The 19618-nt window shown below is 36.8% G+C and overlaps 1 protein-coding gene across 13 annotated transcripts in view; it reads left to right on the top strand.

Annotated features, from left to right (window-relative positions):
- BNC2 (basonuclin zinc finger protein 2) overlaps positions 1–19618 on the top strand; it is a 433693-nt gene that overhangs the window by 183612 nt on the left and 230463 nt on the right. Inside the window, exon 1 of one of the 13 annotated variants that reach the window (XM_060609712.3) lies at positions 12809–12898. The exons of the other annotated variants lie outside the window; for them this stretch is intronic. The gene's annotated coding sequence lies outside the window, so the exon portion shown is untranslated. Of the gene's footprint in view, positions 1–12808; positions 12899–19618 lie in introns of those variants that run through there. 13 annotated transcript variants of the gene reach the window in all.

The following is a 19618-nucleotide window of genomic DNA, read 5'->3' as shown; positions in this document are numbered from 1 at the left end:
GTGCACCCGCCTTCCCCAACCCCCCTTCAGGTTAAGAACTGTTCAAAACGTTACTGTCTAGTTACTGTGGTGTCTTTCATTCAGATTCTGTTTATTGACTAAACCACAAGGATTCCTGCCCAAAGTACCAGGCGGTCTATGCTTGACTGATTTTGATTTTCTAACATCAGCCCTGGGGTTTATTTGAAAAATGTACATACACTGCAGCTTTAACAAGTCAAGTGACTGCATGTTTTTGACCACGGAGTAGAGTATATCTGAAGATCATTAAATTTAGGGGGGGAGAAGAGGGGTGGAGAATAAGTGTAGTAGTCATTGTACCATTGCAGAATGTGTGTGTGTGTGTGTGTGTGTGTGTGTGTGTGTGTGTGACACATGGTTTTTGTCTTTTCATCTTCTCCAAGAGCCAGAAAGTTTCCTGCCGTTCTCTTTCCAGCTATTGACAAATGATTGCCAGATGTGAGATCTTTGCAGTGCTCTTTCCCTCAGCAAACCTGCAGCGATGGGATATTTGATTCTCCCTTGCCCATTTCATCTCCTTTCCACATCTGCCAGGGACACACAAGCAATACATCCCTACATGAGAGTTTAAAGTTTATTCAGCTCCTTTTTCCTCTCCGATACAGTGTTTGGAGACAACAGAATGAGGTCCATATGACTCTCTCCCAACTTCACTGTATGAAATTAGTTGTTTATTTTACTTATCTACCTCTTAGTAATTGAACTATTTCATTTTAGTTTCGGTCCATGGAAAATTTGATGCAACTCTGGGAGTGCTAAGAGTTTCCTATTGTTGTCTGCTTGCTGCAAGTATGCCATCATCTTGACTTCTCTCTGATCGCCTCAGTTCTGATACAAACTACACTGTTGGTTTCATAGAACTTCCTAGGAAAGTAATTTTAATAAACAACTGTCAAAATATTAAGTGTAGCATGTCTATAAAATTCAGTAGGCATTTAAGATTAAAAGAGCCATCTATGAGGGGGGAAATTAAACTTGTTTGGCTTGATTAGCTTATGCTGTATTTGTGTCTATTGTCAAAGTTGATATGGATGAGGTCCTAGTTTTAATCCCAAAGAGTTTATAAAAGAGAAAGTACACTGAGTTTGTGAGGCATCTGAAATTAGGCTGTACAGGCCACACACATAATCACTAACATGCACAGAAGCCTTTTGCATCTGCTTGGAATCTGTATTGATATTGATTTTTTTTTCTCATCTCAGTTTAAAGATATTTTCCAAAATACTCTTATAGCTTATGTTCATACTATAGGGTGGGCTGACACAGGTGGCCTTTCAGTTTTCCTATTACACTTTTTGGCAAAGAAAAAGGTCCCTTATTCCCTGAATAAGATCAGCGTTTTTTTGTGTTTTTTTTTTAACATTTAAAAAATAATCCATAAAATGTCTGCCACATGTTCTCTAGTTGATGGAAATGTTTTCCAAATTAGAGCTGTAGTATTGGACTCTTACTGTATCAGTGCTAGTATGTTTACTGTTTCTGCTACCCTGTTAGCTACTCTTACCTACCTGTGATTATGTGAATTTATATTTTTTTGTGAACTTAAAATGATGAATATAAGATAATTATTGTTTCTGAATTTCAGTATTGAACAAGAATTTTGGTTTTTGTTAAGAAAAGAAGTAAATGGCTTTGCTCATTATTAGAATCAAAATAAGAAAAGTCTGAAGTCTGTTTCTCAGTATGTTCTTTGAGAAAATAACAAAACAGCAAAACTTAACAAGAAGAAAAACAAAAAGCCAACAGCCCTTGAAATGAATAAATCCTACTAAGCCCAAGACAGATAGGTAAACCAAACTCATCAAAAACATATACATGAAATGTGTGTAACTTTTTGTATATCCATTATATTATACCTCTCTGTAAAGTTTAAAAAAGGTAAAGGGGTAAAACTGCTTGCCACAAGTTGCCAATATGTTATATGTTTCAACTAGAAGTATGTGTGGATTAGGATAGAAGAAAATTATCATTGAAAATACAGATAATGATAAACTGGCAACATGTTCTCTCTCAAAAACAAGATGATGATCACGATGAAGGTGTTAAGTTTAAACAACACTCCTCAAAACAACATTGTCAAAATCAAAAAGGATCCCTGTGGAAAAGTTTATATTTTTATTGTCCTTTGACATTCTCTGAGGACTGACGCCATGTTAGGCACTCAGTGGATGCCAGTGGCTGGGAAGGTGGAGGTGAAGAGCTCTTTCATAAAACAACAAGGTTAAGAACTCCTGTGGCAGGAGCCAAGTTCCTCCGAGTGTAGATCACTTCACGTAATTTGCCTTTGCTAATGCATTTGCTGGTTTCTCATGCCTTCCTGCTTTTTCCTCAACATGGTTACTCTGGGAGGCAGAGAGGTGCTAAGCAATGGAGGTGTCATCCGGCCCGTGTACCTAGGGAACGTCCTTCAGAGGACGACTTGTCACCAGCCGTCAAAGAAGAGAGTGGCTTTGTGGTCTCTGAACATCTGGCAGCGCTGCACAGGAAGCTGAGGGGGTGTCATTAATTGTGATGAAATAATTTAAACCATCAGGAATAAATGAGGCTGTTAAGCTAAGTTCAGATTCCATTTGCCATGCACATGTGTCTAGCAGCCTGTGTGCAGTTAAAAAAAATTGAATTATATTAGCTCATGAGTAGAAGTGAAACAGATACTGTAAATGAAACAAGTTGCTGTGTAGTGATGACATCGTGTTGAACCACTTCACAGAGTTGCAGTTTGTAGGATCAATATATTGAAAGTGGTACATTATTTAATGAATTTTCATATAAAAGCATGCTTAGGGTCTTGAGGGATAGAGTAAGGACCATTGGTTTATTGGAACACAGGATGGGTAAGTGGATGAGTAAAAAGAAGCAAGCCATTGAGTCAAGGCAGATTGAGTAGGTGGGGTTCTTAGCCTGCTAAGCCAGCTGGATTGATGCAGAGCTCACCTTTCTATGGAGTTTGGCTTGGGGTACAGTATTCAGTGCAGTTGTTCTGTATACATACTCTAGGCAGGAGGACAGTTTTTCCTCTGTAACCCACATTGGATGTTCCTTTGAGAGCTTCTGACTCTTTGGGCACATCTACATTGTTTTCTTGAGGATAGGGACAACTATCTATGGTAATAGATTATTCCTCAAGCAGACAGACATATTTTCAAGGCTTTCTGAAATCATGAAGACTGATTTCAAATGTGATTTTCAAGTACTGTGGAAAGAGACGGCCCTAATTTCTTTACAAAGAAAAGACTGTCAGGTTTGGAATGTTGGGGCATCTCTGAGGTTTTGAGCACTAAACTGAGCAATGGTGTGCATGTTCCAAAGTACATTTCTAAAATAAAAGTCATTCCCTTACACATAAGCAGAGTTTTCAAACATGAACTTTCATTTAAAAATCAACATAGGAATTTGAAAAATAAAGTGAGAGTTTTTTAGATACAGAAAGCCCTTTTGAAAACCACCACGGAGGTAATCCCTTTGTCACATACAGGCGATGGTGCAGAGCGCCAGCAAAACTTGGACAAGGGTCATTTTACTACAAATGTCTTCCCTTACTTTGTTCTATCGGTCCCCTCTAGCGTATTGCCTTTCTCTTTTCCTTGTTGTGTACCTCTTTTTTCTTTCCTTTCCTTCTCCATTTTTTCTTTCCATTATTTTTATTCCTTTATACTTGATTCTCTTCACAACCAACCTATTCTATCCTCCATAAAAGTGAACTGAAGTTCTGTTTTCATTTATAGTCCTAGTTTTCTGCTAGTTAAGATTAATATTCCCAGTTACTTAAACTGTAACCTTAAAAATTTCGGGTTGCATTTTTACATAAATTTGTCTGACCAGTGGTGGATTTTTTTAAGGAACGTGAATGGACCTCGATCCGTTTTTTTTTTTTTTTTTAAAGAATGTACGATACTCACTAAATTATCCCTTTTCTTGGACTTTTGAGTCGAACTGTTACTGATGAAAGCTAGAAATATGTGGCTCCCAGTTACCATTTTCCTTCTTCCCCTGACATAAGGAGGAAGACATGGAAATGAAAGTACCCTGAGTTTCCTGACATCTAATAAAACAACCAGTAGTTAGGATATTGCTTTTGTGTATTTTGATCTTGGGATTTCAGTTTAATTGATGAAATAGAACATGAAGATTTGAGTTCTTCAGATCTGTTTTTTTTTGCATTGTTGGAAGGGTTGAAGGGTTGTGTGTATGCATAGGCATTGTGTCTAGCAAATAGCAAGTAGTAAATGCATTATTGTCATTATATAAATGTATTTTACCAATGTCGGTTATGCAGATAGAAATTAGGAAAAAAATTTTGCCTGAAAATTTCAAATACCTCAGCCATTTAAATAATATTCACTTTTGGGGCGCCTGGGTGGCTCAGGCAATTGAGCGTCTGACTTCAGCTTAGGTTATGATCTCGCAGTTCGTGAGTTCGAGCCCCACATTGGCTTGCTGCTGTCAAGCTTGTCAGCACAAGCCCACCTTGGATTCTCCATCCCCCTCTCTCTTTCCCTACACTGCTTGCGCTCTCCCTCAAATAAATAAATATTAAAAAAATAATATTCACTTTTAAATAGTTTTAGAATTTTTTTTCCTAAGAATAAGGAATCCAACATAGTAACATAGGGAATTTTGAACAAAATACCTATGCTTTTCTTTACTTGGAAGAAATCTCTGCATTCTGTAGTGCATTTATTTGTTTCTCAAAACAAATAAGAAAATTATAGTGTACTCAGTAGTTGTTTGAAGTTTTCTTTTGCAAGAATCTTAGTAAATACTTAATAGATAAAAAGCAGTTTCACACACTTAAGTTCCCTCCTCCCCTTTTCAGTTTTGGTGGAGTATGGATTGGATGTCCTACATATATTCAGGACCTTTTTAAAAATTTTTCTGCTGCTGTTGTTACTATTACTCTCTGCTTTTAAGTGGCATTAAATTTGTGGATTCTGTATCTTGAGTTCTATAGATCAGGTACATTATAGATTAAATGTTGGTCATATTATCTAGATTTCAGATAACCCACTTAACATAAGTTCCTGTTGGGAACTGTCAGTATGAATATAAGAAATGTTGATTAAGATGCTTATTTTACTTTATGTAAGTTCCTGAGTCATAATAGCTTCATAGATGCTTCATAGGAGGAAGAAAAGATAGAAAAACAGGAAGTATTTTAATTCTTGGCTTGAATAGAGAGAATTGTACGTTTATGTGGGAATGTGTGCATGTATGTGGGTTTTGTATATACCTACAATGTATATGTCATTACATAGTAATCCATATTTCTTATGTTTATAAGAATAGCTAGTGATATTCTGTTTGAATATTTTGAGTTAGTCATAATAAGTAACATTACATAAATGAAGATTTATACTGAAAACACATAGTTCACCTAGTTCTACCTGCAAAAGAAAGAAAAACTTCTGTTAGGATAGATAATGGAATCTCAATTTATATGTGAGATGCTTTATTTTTTTTAATGTTTGTTTATTTTGAGGGAGCGAGAGGGAGAGAGAGAACACGTATGCAGGAGGAGCAGAGAGAGAGAAAGAGAAAGAGACACCCCAAGCAGCCTCCACGCTGTCAGCACGGAGCCTCACGTGGGGCTTGAACTCACAAACCCTGAGATCATGACCTGAGCCAAAACCAAGACTTAGACACTTAACTGACTGAGCCACCCAGGCGCCTCATTTTGAAAACATGTGTGTGAGATTCTCTAGGACTCAGTATTTTTTAAAATATGGTTTCATAACTTAAACCTGGAAATTAGCTGAATTTATGTAATCTAATGTCTTCATTTTATGTATTTGGAAACCCAGGTCCAGAAATTTTAAGATTTAGCCTAAATGACATAGTTGGCAAAACATTCTCCATTTCTGATGTCAGAGCCTTTAAGATATTTTTTACTGGTTTTTAGTCCTTCAGAGTTTATAAGCATTATACAGCAGTGCTCTAAGTTTTGTTTTCTTATCATGGAATATTATTTCATCTATTGTGTCCCTTGTTCTTTATAATCTGAGTATTAAGAATGCAAGGAGGCTACATTTTTAGGTACCACAGTAATGGTGTTAGCAAGTTCCCTCATGAAAACAGCAGATCCTTCTGCCTGATGCAGGAAATATGCTAACCTGATGCTAAGAAATGGAATGTTTGGCTCTGGCTTTTTTGCTTTTATTTTCTAGTGTGAGTTCTAGTATATAGGTGTTTGACAAAAGCTAACTCTTGAACATTAAGAGGTGGAAATAGTTCCATCTAAATTTCTCTGTTTCAAAAGAGAAGTGCCATTACAGACCTCTGAAGAATGGAATTACCCAAGAATATAAGTGTTATTTTTTAATGTTCAGTACCTGCCACTGGAGCTTCATGGAGCATAGATGCAGGGCAAGTACCCTTGAAATCATTGTTATGATGAAAACCATTTTTAAGTGCCTTTTTGAATATGGTACTGTGTTTGCATCCTATAGAAAGTGAGCTGAATAGACAGTGTCTCTGCCCTCTAGGAGTTTATAATCAAAAACAGAGAATGTAGCTGACATCTGTTACTGTATTAATGTCCTACAAATAAACATTGATCAAATACATAAATAAAAGTTTTATATCACAGACATGTAAAAACCTTTTTACTTGCCTGATTAAATAGGTAAATAGACATCCTTACTCCCACACTGAAACTATCCATGGACATTGTAAAATGACTATAGTGGAATAATCCTGACACCAAGACAGTCCTTTATATTGTTATTTTTAAGGGTTTCCAAAGAGCGCTGGCATTACCATGATGTTACTGATAGCTTATTTAAGCGGGTCTGGATTCAGGCATGCTTTTAGCTTTCTGGTTAAATTTTCCTTCCTTTCTAGAATTTTCTCATTTCAAACTGTTGACTAGTGGTACTTGTGATTGTAAACCAGCAGCCTGGAGGGTACTTTAAAAATTTTATCCAAGCCCCTGATGTTAACAGAAATGATTTTTTAAAAAACTAGCAGCCTTTTTTTCCCCTCTTCAAATTGCTAGAAACTGCATGAAAACAAATGTTGGAGCTTAGGGTTGATGCTGTAACAAGATGAGGTTATATATCCAAAAGGCTTTGAGGGAAATATTGGTAAAAAGATTTAAGTTCAATTTTGGAATAAACAGATCTGGTTGTAAGTTTAAGTAAAGCTATACAAAACTAAAATTAAACATACAAGTGTTGGCAGGGGGAGATAGGTATTTAGTTTGATAAAATGTTTTCTTTCTGCATGCTTCAGTTTTAATGCAGGGTATTTTAGCAGTCACTTCATTTTTGAAGTGTGAACATTGGGAAGTCTAAAGGTAAACCTGTCTTAAAGTTCAAAATGTTAAAAAAATAGCCATCCCTAGCCCAGTGTAGGTGTCTGTCTGTGTAAATTAAAGCATGTGGATGCATAAATTAATTAGAAGAACAGTTGCTGATATAAATCAAACTTATTTGGTATACTGATGAAATGAGCATTGTTTATAAGATTATCTTGTTATTTAATCTCTTCTATATAAACCTGGCTGGTTAGCATTATGAAGTAATAATACAATTAATGTGATGATGGTATACTTTTTCTTGGTACAGGCCTGATCCTGCAGGCCTTTCTTGACTGGGATTTGTGTATATAGAGGGCCATAAGAACTGGAAATTTTAATTAGCAAGAATGTTCCTCCCCTCCCCCTCCAGTTATGTGCTGTCCCTAGGATAGTTTATTCTTTTTGAACCACTCATCTGCTGACCCTAGAAGGAAAAACTGCCTTCAGATACTATTTTCTCAAAACTGTGCAGAGTTCATTATGAGAGTTGCTTGCTATCTTGTAGCTATATGCCACTGTGCCACTGGGTCTCAAATAAAGAGAAAATTTTACTTATAAATGAAGCCATTAGGAATTTCTTGAATAAACAAAGTTTTTTTTTTCTTTGATGTGCAAAGGAATTTTGCTCATAACTCCTAGTCATAGAAGTCCATGTCAACACATGCAAGGACCATTCGCTATCTTTCATGTGCAAGGGAAAGCATTCCTGTCAGCTAGGGAGCAGAAAACAGAAACACTTGAAAAAAAATAAACAGAATCCTAGTGCAAAAAAAAAAAATTGTTAGTGTCATTAGTTGGAACTTGATTCAGGACTTTTGCTTGGTATTTTTTGCCCTTTTTACTCTGCTTGCTTTCCTCATCCCCATCCCCCAGAGGTTGGTTTCTTTATGTCCCAAAATGAAAACTTTGTTTTGGGGAAATTAAATCAAAGGTGTGTATTTTACTGATTTTGCTCTCAGGTTGCTTAACTACTTCATGGCATTCTTTTAGTCTTTAACAGAATTTGGAGTGGTGTCTAATAATTTAACTAAGGACTTGCAGAGAAAAAAATGTCACAGGTGATTTACTTTGATTTACTTTTATGAATGGAACCTGATGACTGATATTTGTTGTTGCTACCTAAGCTCATCTAGAGAATGGATTTAGAACAGTGTCCTTTTAGGGTTAATACACAGAGCAGTTATGAATGTGTATAATGACAGCTTTCTTTTTTATTTTTTAATGTTTATTTTTGAAAGAGAGACAGAGTATGAGTGGGGGAGGGGCAGAGAGAGAGGGACACAATCCAAAGCAGGCTCCAGGCTCTGAGCTGTCTGCAGAGCCCAACGCAGGGCTTGAACCTACGAACCACGAGATCATGACCTGAGCTGAAGTTGGATGCTTAACCGCTTAACCGACTGAGCCACCCAGGCGCCCCTATAAAATCTTAATTGTGATTTCATTTTGCCCTGAACAATCAGGATTTTTTCCCTTCTTTACTGGTTTGTGTTGGTATTAAACATTTCCAAATTGACAAATCAGATATTTGGATATAATATTTTAAAGATTTTTGTTTCATCTTCAGAAGAGTGCCAAAGATACCTCTGTTTCAAAAGTGATTATCTGTGATGCCATAGCAACATCCCTGACTGTTAGCAGAATATGTATTATTTCTGTGGTTTTGTGAATCAGTAACCACTAAAAGATTTCAGAACAATCATCTATGAATGATTTGTTCAGAATGTGCTTAATGAGAGAAACTGTGGCGTAAGACAACCTCACAATACATGTAAGGATACTTTTTCAGTGTTACACTTGGCTCTGTTCTGGATTATGCAACTTGGATTTTCAATCACTGTTGTACTATGCAGATATATTTGATGGAGTTTGGGTCTGTTTCCTGGGAAGCTGTGCAGGACAATACTTGTCAAACCAGTATTGAAATCCGGGGATCTGCTGACTGGAGCCAAGCATATGGTGGGACAGGAAGCTTTCTGGGTTGAAGAGGTGACTAACAGTGGGCTGACTGCCCTTCTCTGCTCACTTATGAGAGCCTGCTTCTCAGATCTGTTAGGAAGTAGGTTTCAAAGATTTGAAAAGACAATATGAGGCTGTGTGTCCTATATCTAACTGGGAGTGATGCATATGACCACAGCATATGAGCAGCTCTAGGGTATAGTCTCGCTCTCTGTCAAATAGAAGCCCTAGTAATAAAAGTAGAAGGGCTACAAGTTGTGCCCTTCAGAATTTTTCTGAGTATGGTTCCTCCATGGGCTGCTACTGTTTCTGGATGGGAAGATCCAGCCTTCTGGGTCTTCTGGGTGCTTTTCTAGTTTCTCTCCTTTTATCATTTATCTATTCTTTTTTACTGTGAATTGTGTATGTCACTATCTGATATCTTCTTGTGTTTTGGTCCATTCAGATACTATTTTATTTATACGTTTTAGGATCTTTTGGAGAGCTGACTTAACTAGGTCCCCTTGCGAACAGATCACAAGATGATGACTTACATGACGGTACTTTGGGTAGAGTCCAGAGTAAGAATGAAGGATCAGAGGAAACCACAATGATGAATTATTAAAGTGATCAGTACTACTAATGGGTGCTCATTCCCACTGGGGCCTTTGGAGGCACCTCATGAATATGTCTCCCCACAGAATAAAAGGGGAAAATGTTTACCCATTGACTCTCATTCTTGGTGGATCATTGTGGTCCTTTGAGCATTAAGTCCCTACACTTCCAATTTGTCAGGAAGCATGATGCATGTGAGGCAAACTCAGAGTCAGACGACACTTAGCTATAAATGGGGGAAGTGAGTTGATGTGGCTGGAATAAGAAGTGAGACAGGAAGGGTTTTTGGTGGTGCAGAGATGGAGCCCACTGTAGGGACAGACAGGTTGTTTTTTTATATGGATCTAAAAGCGTAAGAGTACTCCGCAGTATTTGCTGCCTCATTTGTTGTAGTGCTCTTCTCACATGGGTTCAGTTGTGTCTTTACCTTAACTTTGGTATTTGAAAGGATTGTTGGCATTTTCCTTAGTAATTTTAGCATACCACTTGGAATATTGGTCAGATCAGAGTGAACTGGAATGTGTAATGCATTTCCCTTTCATGGACACAGATCCACTGCTTTATCCACAGGAAGCACAAAACATTTAGAGGCATTATCTCAATTATATTCCATATCCTTGATTTTGGAATAGGGGAAAGTTGTTAACTGCTCAGCTACTGTTAATATTCTTCTAAAAAACACAGAGTTATTTAGCAGAATTCTGTCACAGGGTGATTTGGCTCTTTCACATCTTCAAAAATGAAGGCCCAAATCCTCACTGTGTTTTTCCAAATGGACCGAGGAACCCCAGTAGGTCTAGTTCATGCTTCTATTTAACCGAGACATCTGATACATGAGTGAAGATTTAGGGTAGACTGTAAGGAAAAACTAAAAAATAGTCCCCAGCAGGATTAAAACATTACGCATGTCTTCGCCAGTTATATGACAGAAGAATCTGTTTCAGAGACCAACTTTTAACAAAAGCAATTGAGTTACACAATTATTATATGTGCTCTTTTTATTGTAGTTATGTATTTTTACTGGAGTCATGGTCCCAAAATTATAAGGTTAACTACTATCATGACTCATGCAGAGGGTATGAAACATCAAAGTTTCCTACCATCCATTCAATCTGCAGTTCAAGTCTCCAGAACCTTTTGCTTTTTTTTATATTAAATATAATTTATTGTCAAATTGGTTTCCTTGCAACACCCAGTGCTCATCCCAACAGGTGCCCTCCTCAATGCCCATCACCCACAGTTTGTTCTCAGTATTTAAGAGTCTCTTATGGTTTGACTCCTTTCCTCTCTGTAACTTTTTTTCCCCCTTCCCCTCCCCCATGGACTTCTGTTAAGTTTCTCAGGATCCACATATGAGTGAAAACATATGATATCTGTCTTTCTCTGCCTGACTGATTTCACTTAGCATAATGCTCTCCATCCAGTTCCATTGCTTCTTAGAAGTAGATGAACTGATCTTAATTCTTTCTCTGTGGTATAGGATTTCTTTCCTACCTGGGTATTTCTGTTTTTAAAGAAATATATACTGCTTATAGGAGTGATACTTTATGGGTGGCAGAGAAAAACGAGTTCTCTATTTGTACAGGTAGATAGAAGGGACACGATTGCACTGTATCTGACACACAGTAACTCCCTCAATAAATTATTATATTTTATAGAAGTAAAAAGGACAGAAAAAAACCCAGAAAGGCAGACTCTAATATGAATTTATAACTATTATAACATCCTCAGCCAATTGGGAATTGTTATCCAGTGAGACATTTTTCTGATTTGCTCTTTTGCTCCAGTTCAAAATGGCCATTACTGTTTCAATAAAGAATTCAGTTTACTCTGCTAGAACTTTCTCTTGGTCTCAGAGAGTTGAACAGTTAGGTGATTTGAGGTTAAGATATCTTAGCACCTTTAGGGCAAAATACAATCTTAAGGAGTGATAGAATATGCCGTCTAGAGGATAAGGAGTTTTAGGTTATAAGGAAAATTATTCCTTTTGTGGGCTCTTCAGGAACAATTTTCTATCTTGTGGTTGGTCACTTTCAACGTATGGCAATTGCTTTCCATTATAATCCCAAGCTTTAATCAATAGGTACCATATTATGCAACTTATAGTTACATTCTAACCAAAATATGTCAAATGTGGTTTCTGAGTGGCTGATTTACAGTAAGTCTTCCTCAGTCCCTAAAGTGGGTATAATAACTAATTTGAACTCCCACAGAATGAGGCATTTTTCTTCAGTGTTGGGGGGTGGGGTGGGAGTGGGTTGTAGAGATAGGAGGAGCAGTAAACCACTATTTCAACTTATTCACATACAGATTGATCCATTGTCATCTCCTTTGCATCTACATGGATTGTTGTGAATTATCTGCTCACCCTGGGAGAGACGTGCTCTGAATTCTAATAATTTGGAATCTGTGAATCTATTAAAACCATATTTGTAGCTCTAAAAAAAATTGATACTCACTGGGCAGTTTGCCCAACAAGAGAAAGTCAAAGAGATTATACACTTATCCTAAGTAACAGCAACCACCCTGCCAATTCTTCGTTTGAAAGAATACAGCAGACCCAAATTATACATCTAGGGGTAAGGGAAGACAAGAAAAGAACTCAATATATCAAAATCAGAAAGTAAATTCCACAATAATGGTTACAATAATGTTTCAAGATGTGATTTCAGCATAGGCCTAGTCACTGAACTAATCATAGCTTAGATGGGTTTAAAATTGTTTAAAGCATATCCTGAGGTTGTTAAATATGTTTACCTCTCTCACTTGAAATCCAAATATTCAGTCATATACCAGTAGACCCTGAGATTACATGGGTCAGACAGCGACCTCATTGTTTGACACACTGTGAGGCCCAGAGTGTCACAGTGACCTATTGTGATCAAAACATGGTCTTTTGATTTCCAAACCAAAGATTTTTCATCTGGTACCGAATTAACACATTTAGCTCTTCCAGTATGCTAGAATAGTGATGTAAAGATGCCTAAACTGGTGTTTCCAAGGGATCTCTGCTTTATGCAGTGGATTTAGGTAAGTTAACTTGTTAGAGTTGTACTGTGATTTTCCCAAGGGATAGATTTTGTCTTTTCACTGATAGAGTCTCAACTATTATTCCTGGCACTTACAGGATAGTACTGATAATTGCTTGATGAGTGAACGAATGTGATAAATACTGATCTTTAAGCCATGAAGTCACACAGGCCAGGCAAACCAAGAAAGAATTCACATGGGATAAAGTTACAGTCAAGTTCTTGAATAGGTGGTGTTTTTCTCTGACAAAGAGAGTGGAGAATCAGCAAACAGCCGAAAAACACTCTCCTCGAGGGTAAGAACCAAGTTGTGTCCATCTTTGTGTACTCTGGTGTCTGGCACACAGTAAGTTCTAAAAAATACTCTGGCTTCCTCTCTGTATAAACTTGAAGTACACCTTTCTTTACTTTCGTATTAAGAATCTGGTAAATGTTTTGGTTTTAAAAGATTTCTTGTTTGATTATGTCTAAATGATACATGCTAGAGAAAGTGAAATGTTATCAAAAGAGTAAATCTCTCATTCGATTTAATTAAGTCAATAGGAAGTCGAAAGTCCTATTTGCTCAGATGATCCTTTCTTTTCGATAATTGAGAATTGACTTTCTTGGGCTGTTGGAGGTGACTACTTCAAATGACTATATTTGGCACTAAGTAGGGAGCCTTACTATTAATTTTCAATTAACTACGTTGTTGATTATCTTGTGCAGTAACAATACTTCAGTTGTTTGCACTGCCTATCTCAGTCGAGTAGAGCATGGAATCAGCAATAACCTGATTATGGATTCTATTCTTGTATGGGCTGGTTAGACTTGCAAAGGGAAAAATCCTTGAATAAACATAGTGCTCCAAATGTTGGTTAACTGTTGAATGAATTAATGTTATTATTACAAAGAGGACTTGGCTAAAGAAGGTAGGTCATCACATCTCATTACCATTCTTAGGTAAACAACCAGTGACAGTAATTTCATAACATTGTGTGTGTGTGTGTGTGTGTGTGTGTGTGTGTGTGTGAAATATATTTCTCTCTGATACTACTATTCACCACTTTAATGCAAATAGGAAACCTACAATGTTTATTGTTGGCTTAAACATTTTTCAGAGTAAAATACTGCCCTCATACTAGTTCATAAATACTTGAATTTGTATGTGAATTTTAAAACCCTATAAACTCAAGCAGAAAAAAATTATCCAAAGGAAAAACAAAAAAGTGAGTAAAGTGTCCATGTTGAATAATACTAATTACATTAAAATGAAATATATAGCACTTACTCAAAACATCAGAATTTTTTTAAAGGATATATCACTTCTAAAATATGTGTGAATGTAGGGGCGCCTGGGTGGCTCAGTCAGTTGAGCGACCGACTTCGGCTTAGGTCATGATCTCAGGGTTTGTGAGTTCGAGCCCCGCGTTGGGCTCTGTGCTGACAGCTTGGAGCCTGGAGCCTGCTTCTGATTCTGTGTCTCTCTCTCTGTGTCCTCCCCCACTCATGCTCTGTCTCTCTCTGTCTCAGAAATAAATAAACATTAAAAAAATTTAAAAAGATACGTGTGAATGTTGCTTTGAATAGATTAGTGTAGATTACATTTTATACGGTAGCAAAACAGATAAACTTGCTGTTTAGATATGGCGTCTGAACTGAGAAAACATATCACATCAGCTGCATGTGTGTTGAAGGGTTTAGATACAGAATCACCCAACAAGTCTTAGCATTGAAAGCTGACCTATGGTTTCTTGAAAGATGTTTTTACTTAACTGCCAAGATAGCTCAGATGTTGTTTACTGTGTTGTCAGTTGCTCTGTAGTATTCAGATAATTGAGAGTATTGGTCAGTAACCTTTTTGTGCCTGTGTTTTTAAGCTGTTGTTTGTTTCTTCTAATGAAGCATATTAAATATCTTTAATATGCTTGTCTATTTTATTGAAGTATTCATGCTATTGAGAAAAACAAAACATCTGTATAGGTATAGGGGAGAATATTTGCAATGGAGATGACAGAGATCAAGGGAATGTCAAAATTACCAGAGTGAAGAAAACAGAGAATTGAAGATGAGACCAAAAACAGAGAGAGAGAAAAGCCCTCTGGCAAAACATAGCTCTAGAGGAAAGTATGTAAGAAGGTAGAACTTCATAGAGAAATGTATTTTATGGGGGAAAAAATATACTAAAAGTCACATGACTTCCTATTTATTGAAAGAAAAATTCAGATTTTATGCAAGAAATAACTGAAAGGAGTTATTAATGAAGGAATTACTGAAATTACTGCTGTTTTATAAATACAGATAATCATTGAATTATTACAAAGAAAAGAACTAATAAACTGATACATTTTCAAGTAAAATGTTAGTTTCTTTATCATTTCTAATCCTGGAAGTCTTTATTATAAAAATGACTAAAAAACTAATTGTGGTAGTTTGTGTCTTTTTAATTAGTGATGATTTCCTAAGAAGAGTTAAACAGGTATGAAGTATATGTTTACAGATTTTTTTTAAGCTGGTTATTTTTGTTATCAAATGTTTAATTATAAAGGAAAGAAAACTTGGACATGTCCACCTTCAACTTTTAAAAAGTTTAGAGGTCATAAAATTAGCAAAGTAGAGGATCTTTGGCCACTGTGCTTAGGAATACAAGTATGATCATATCGTGAATGATCTTCATTTGATTTGCCCAGTTTTATGATGTTTGATAGCTTGGTTTAAGAATTAGTAAATTTTGTTCTTTTTAGAAAATCATTTGGCATTATTTGACAATTTTCATATCTCCAAATTAGTCTTAGATATAAATTCTTGATGCTAGTCAAATATTAAACACACTTTTTTGTTTGGTAACACAGGATAGTTTCAACCACTAAAATAAGATGGTAAGGATTGCTCAACGTAAAAGAAGTTACAGGTCTATCTAGTATGGGATAGTTTCTAAGATTTCTAAGGCACCGCCCTGATTTATAAAGAATTCCTTGGATTCAGAACAAGCTAGGTATCTGCAACATTAGACATAATATTTCATGGGTATAAGTGAAACATGCCAGTGCACACATTTCATGTTGACATGTTTACAGAAAAAGTCACTGAATTATAATTATTAGGTGTAAGATTTGCACAGGCTTGTGTATTAGCCAGTTGCAGGATGACACAGCCGTGTACATTTTGCTCAAGACTTAGCTCAGATGTTTCTTCTGTAAGAGTTCTCTCAACACCTTGTCCACCTGGTCTGTGTTTCTTGCTCATAGAGCTTTCTGTGTATCCCTCTATTCCTGTTCCTACTACACTGTGTTATAATTGCTTTCTTAGTTAAACTTACCCCACTTACCCCTTGATTTGTGGCCATGTCTCATTCATGTTGATGTCTCCACCACACAATACAGTGTCTAGTATATGTCTATCAGGTGCTGAGTAGGTGCTCAAGTGTATATATATTGAATGAATGGAAGGATGAAAGAACTAGGAAAAAATACTACGTGATGGCAATATCACCTTATATTTGTAGAGCATTTTTCATTATTTTCACCGCCACTTAAACAAGTAGGCATGGGGCCATGCTGTTTAATTTATAGATGAAGAAAAGGCAGATGATTTGACCAGACCCAACAGGTGGTGTCACACCCAGTCCCCAGCTACCTACTTTGGGTTGATTGTTCATTCTGTGTTGCTGATTCTTTATCATAATAACACAGTTAATGTTAATGGGGCTGATTGAGGCCAGGTTTAAAGCTGAGAGTTTACCCCTAGAGCAAAACAGTAGTATATTCAGCCAAAGAAACAGCCAGCTTCCTCTTACTTGCCCCCCTATTTTTCTAAATGCTGTTACTACCCCTGCTATTACTTTTCTGTCATTTTTGTGAATCTCATTGATGTGAGCACTTAGATACCATGCCCAACACCAGACCAGACTAGGATAAGGCAATTTCCAGAAATGTTTCCCAAATAGAATTTCTGAATGTGCTGTTGTTTACTACAAAGTCCAGGTCTCTGTGGTGCCCCGAATCAGTCCCAGGCTAAAGGGAAGAGGCCCTAGGCAGAAACTTGGTGTCACTGCCTGACTCAAGATCACCATTTAATGTAGTTAGAGTGGGATGTTATTAGACACCAAAGTTTTGGCCCTGTGAAGTTATGGTTAACAGAGCTGGTAAGAATTGTGGGCATTCTGGCAAAAGGCAGCCAGTGGAGTAGAAATAGTATGCTAATGTGCAACAATACCAGCAAGTAGCAGGCGAGGACTGGATTGGGACGGTAGGCATCCTTGGGGCCGTGGAGGTATAGGAGCTCGGTGACATGGAGCACTGCCTGTTGAGTCCAGTGTTTGAAATGAAATGAGCACTGCCTTCATAAGTCTAGAGTTGGTCCTTTTCTTGTTATAGTATTTCCCTTTTCATCGAGAAACCAGGATGAAGGCCTTATCAGAGAAGTGGGATAGAGGGAATTGAGGACTATTAGAGGGTTCAATTTGTATGGCAGATCTCTAATAAGAATGGCTACCTACTTCAGTTAGATCTTTCCTTGCATGGGGATTACCTCCTCCCTTGTTTTGGACCATACACTTAATATTGCAGAACTTTATAACTAGTCTCTAGACAAGTTCCTATATGTTTAATAGTACATTTACTCAAACAGGAAATTGCTTATTAAGGCAAAGATTTTTGGAAAATCTGCTTTCATGAGTCCCCTTTCATATTTTCTTCTCACTAAGTAAGTAATATTCACACCTCACACTTTAATTTAAAATTTTATTCAGTGTATTAGATATCTCAGCAGGGATTTGCGATTTTTTTGTGTGATTTTTTTTTTTTTTTTGCCCCTGTATGATATGTGATTTTTTTCCCTGTATGATGTCAGAGTAGAGAGGTAGAACCTGAGTGTAGTTACAGAAAGACACAATTTTAGAGCAAATGTTCTAAGAACTTGAATAAAAATATCAGGATTATCTGATATCAGATATTGTCTGGTTCAGCCCCTTCTTGTTATAGTGTGGTTCAGAGTCACATAGCTAGAGTAAATAACCCATTTGGTAAATGAGACTGAACCTGTGTATATGTTCATTCAAAATATAGTGGGTTGCCTGCAAATCACTGGAATTGTCGGGGTGGTGGTGGTGGTGGAAGTTATTAAGATGTTGTCAGTGGAATCACCACATTTTAGAATGAAACCACTTAAATGATGAGACAGGATGTAACCAGAATAGTCTATGACCTCCTTGAGGACAGACTGGAAGATTTCCCCTTTATATCCTTCCTGTTTAGGGTACTGACTGGGAGTAATAAAGACTTACAAGTATTTTTTAAATGATTGAATAAAAACCATTGATTCGGTAGCCTTATTTAAGAATGGTATTTCTAGAGGAGAAGCTAGTGGAAAGTTCCCCCTATTTTGCCATCAAATGTTCATTGCTTTTTCTGTTTTAAAGTTGGTTAATTTTCATTTCTTGTGATGCGTTAAAATCTGGCCAGTTTTCTCTGGCTGTTCTCCATTGTGATCAGTGTTTCTCGTCTAGCATTTAAAGAAAATATTGGAGATGTGGTCTGATTAGTGAGTAACAGACTGGGATTTTGTCCTGTTCTATGCTTTGTAGATTTGTTGTGTTTACTTTTTTGAGCCATATGTTCTAAAATGTTTTAAATATGTAGCATCGTAACAGCTACCATTTAGAGGACCAGAATATCTATTTCAAGTACACAAAATAAACTCCTGAACTAATATGTCACTGTTTCCCCCTCTCCCCCAAAGGAGAAATGTTAGGAGTTTAATGGGTTGAATAGAAATTTCCTTTTGAATGGTTAACTAAATTGCTATCACCTTGTAAGCCCCTAAATCCCAGTCTGTTTTTCTAAGGAAACATATTTGCAGCTGTTTCAAATAACTGGTGGTTTGAAGATGATTGTTAGTGTGGTTTTCTACACACCCAGAACTTAGGCCCAGCTCTGTTCCTTGTCTTTGAAGCTAAGGAGTTGAGTTAAATAAATTCAGATTAGTTTTATTCATTAAATATTTTGGTTTTTAAAAAAATCCTCTATTAATATTTAATTCTGTAGTAGTCATTTACAAGATAATTTTTATTCTTTTGTGAATTTATATAGACATGTGAAACATTTTGAGAAGTTAATTTTATTATTATTTTTTTTGAATTCAGGGATTTCCGTTACAACCAATCACTTATATATATCTAGTCTTTAAAGATAGGTAAGAAAATCAGGTGAGTAGAAGTTTACAGCTGCCTTAGTAGGAGTCTCCAAGGTAGTAGTTCTGTATGGCAGTTGTGACTTAGGGATGTCCTGGGTGGGGAGGAAATGATCACATTGAACTGTTAATGGCTTCTGAAATGATGAGGCACAGGGCTCTAGAGTCTTCTGTAATGTGGACCCACACTTGATTTTCACCTCTGGGGAGCTAACATAGAGCTATATAATTTACTAATCACTTTCCCATGCACTACTGAAGTTGGTCTCCAAATAAACTATTTGAGATTTAGGCAGAGTAGGTGGTACCCACTGTTTTATAAATGAGGAAACTAGTTTAGAGAGGTTATGTGCTTTACCCAAGTAAGCTCACAAAGCTAGCAAGGACTAACTTTAGTAGGACTAAAACCCAGGGTTTCTCAGTTTAACATTGAGCATATTATCCATTCGCTCATGCTCCTGTGACACAGGACTCATCATCTTTTTCCTTCTCTCTAGGAATGGAAAAGGGAAGTCCTAGGTTGTAATCTCAGTTTTAGCATGTGGCCCTGGGA

This window comes from Panthera onca, chromosome D4, assembly GCF_046562875.1.
Source record: "Panthera onca isolate mPanOnc1 chromosome D4, mPanOnc1 haplotype 2, whole genome shotgun sequence".
NCBI lineage: Eukaryota > Metazoa > Chordata > Mammalia > Carnivora > Felidae > Panthera > Panthera onca.
This window is presented reverse-complemented; position numbering and strand designations above follow the sequence as displayed.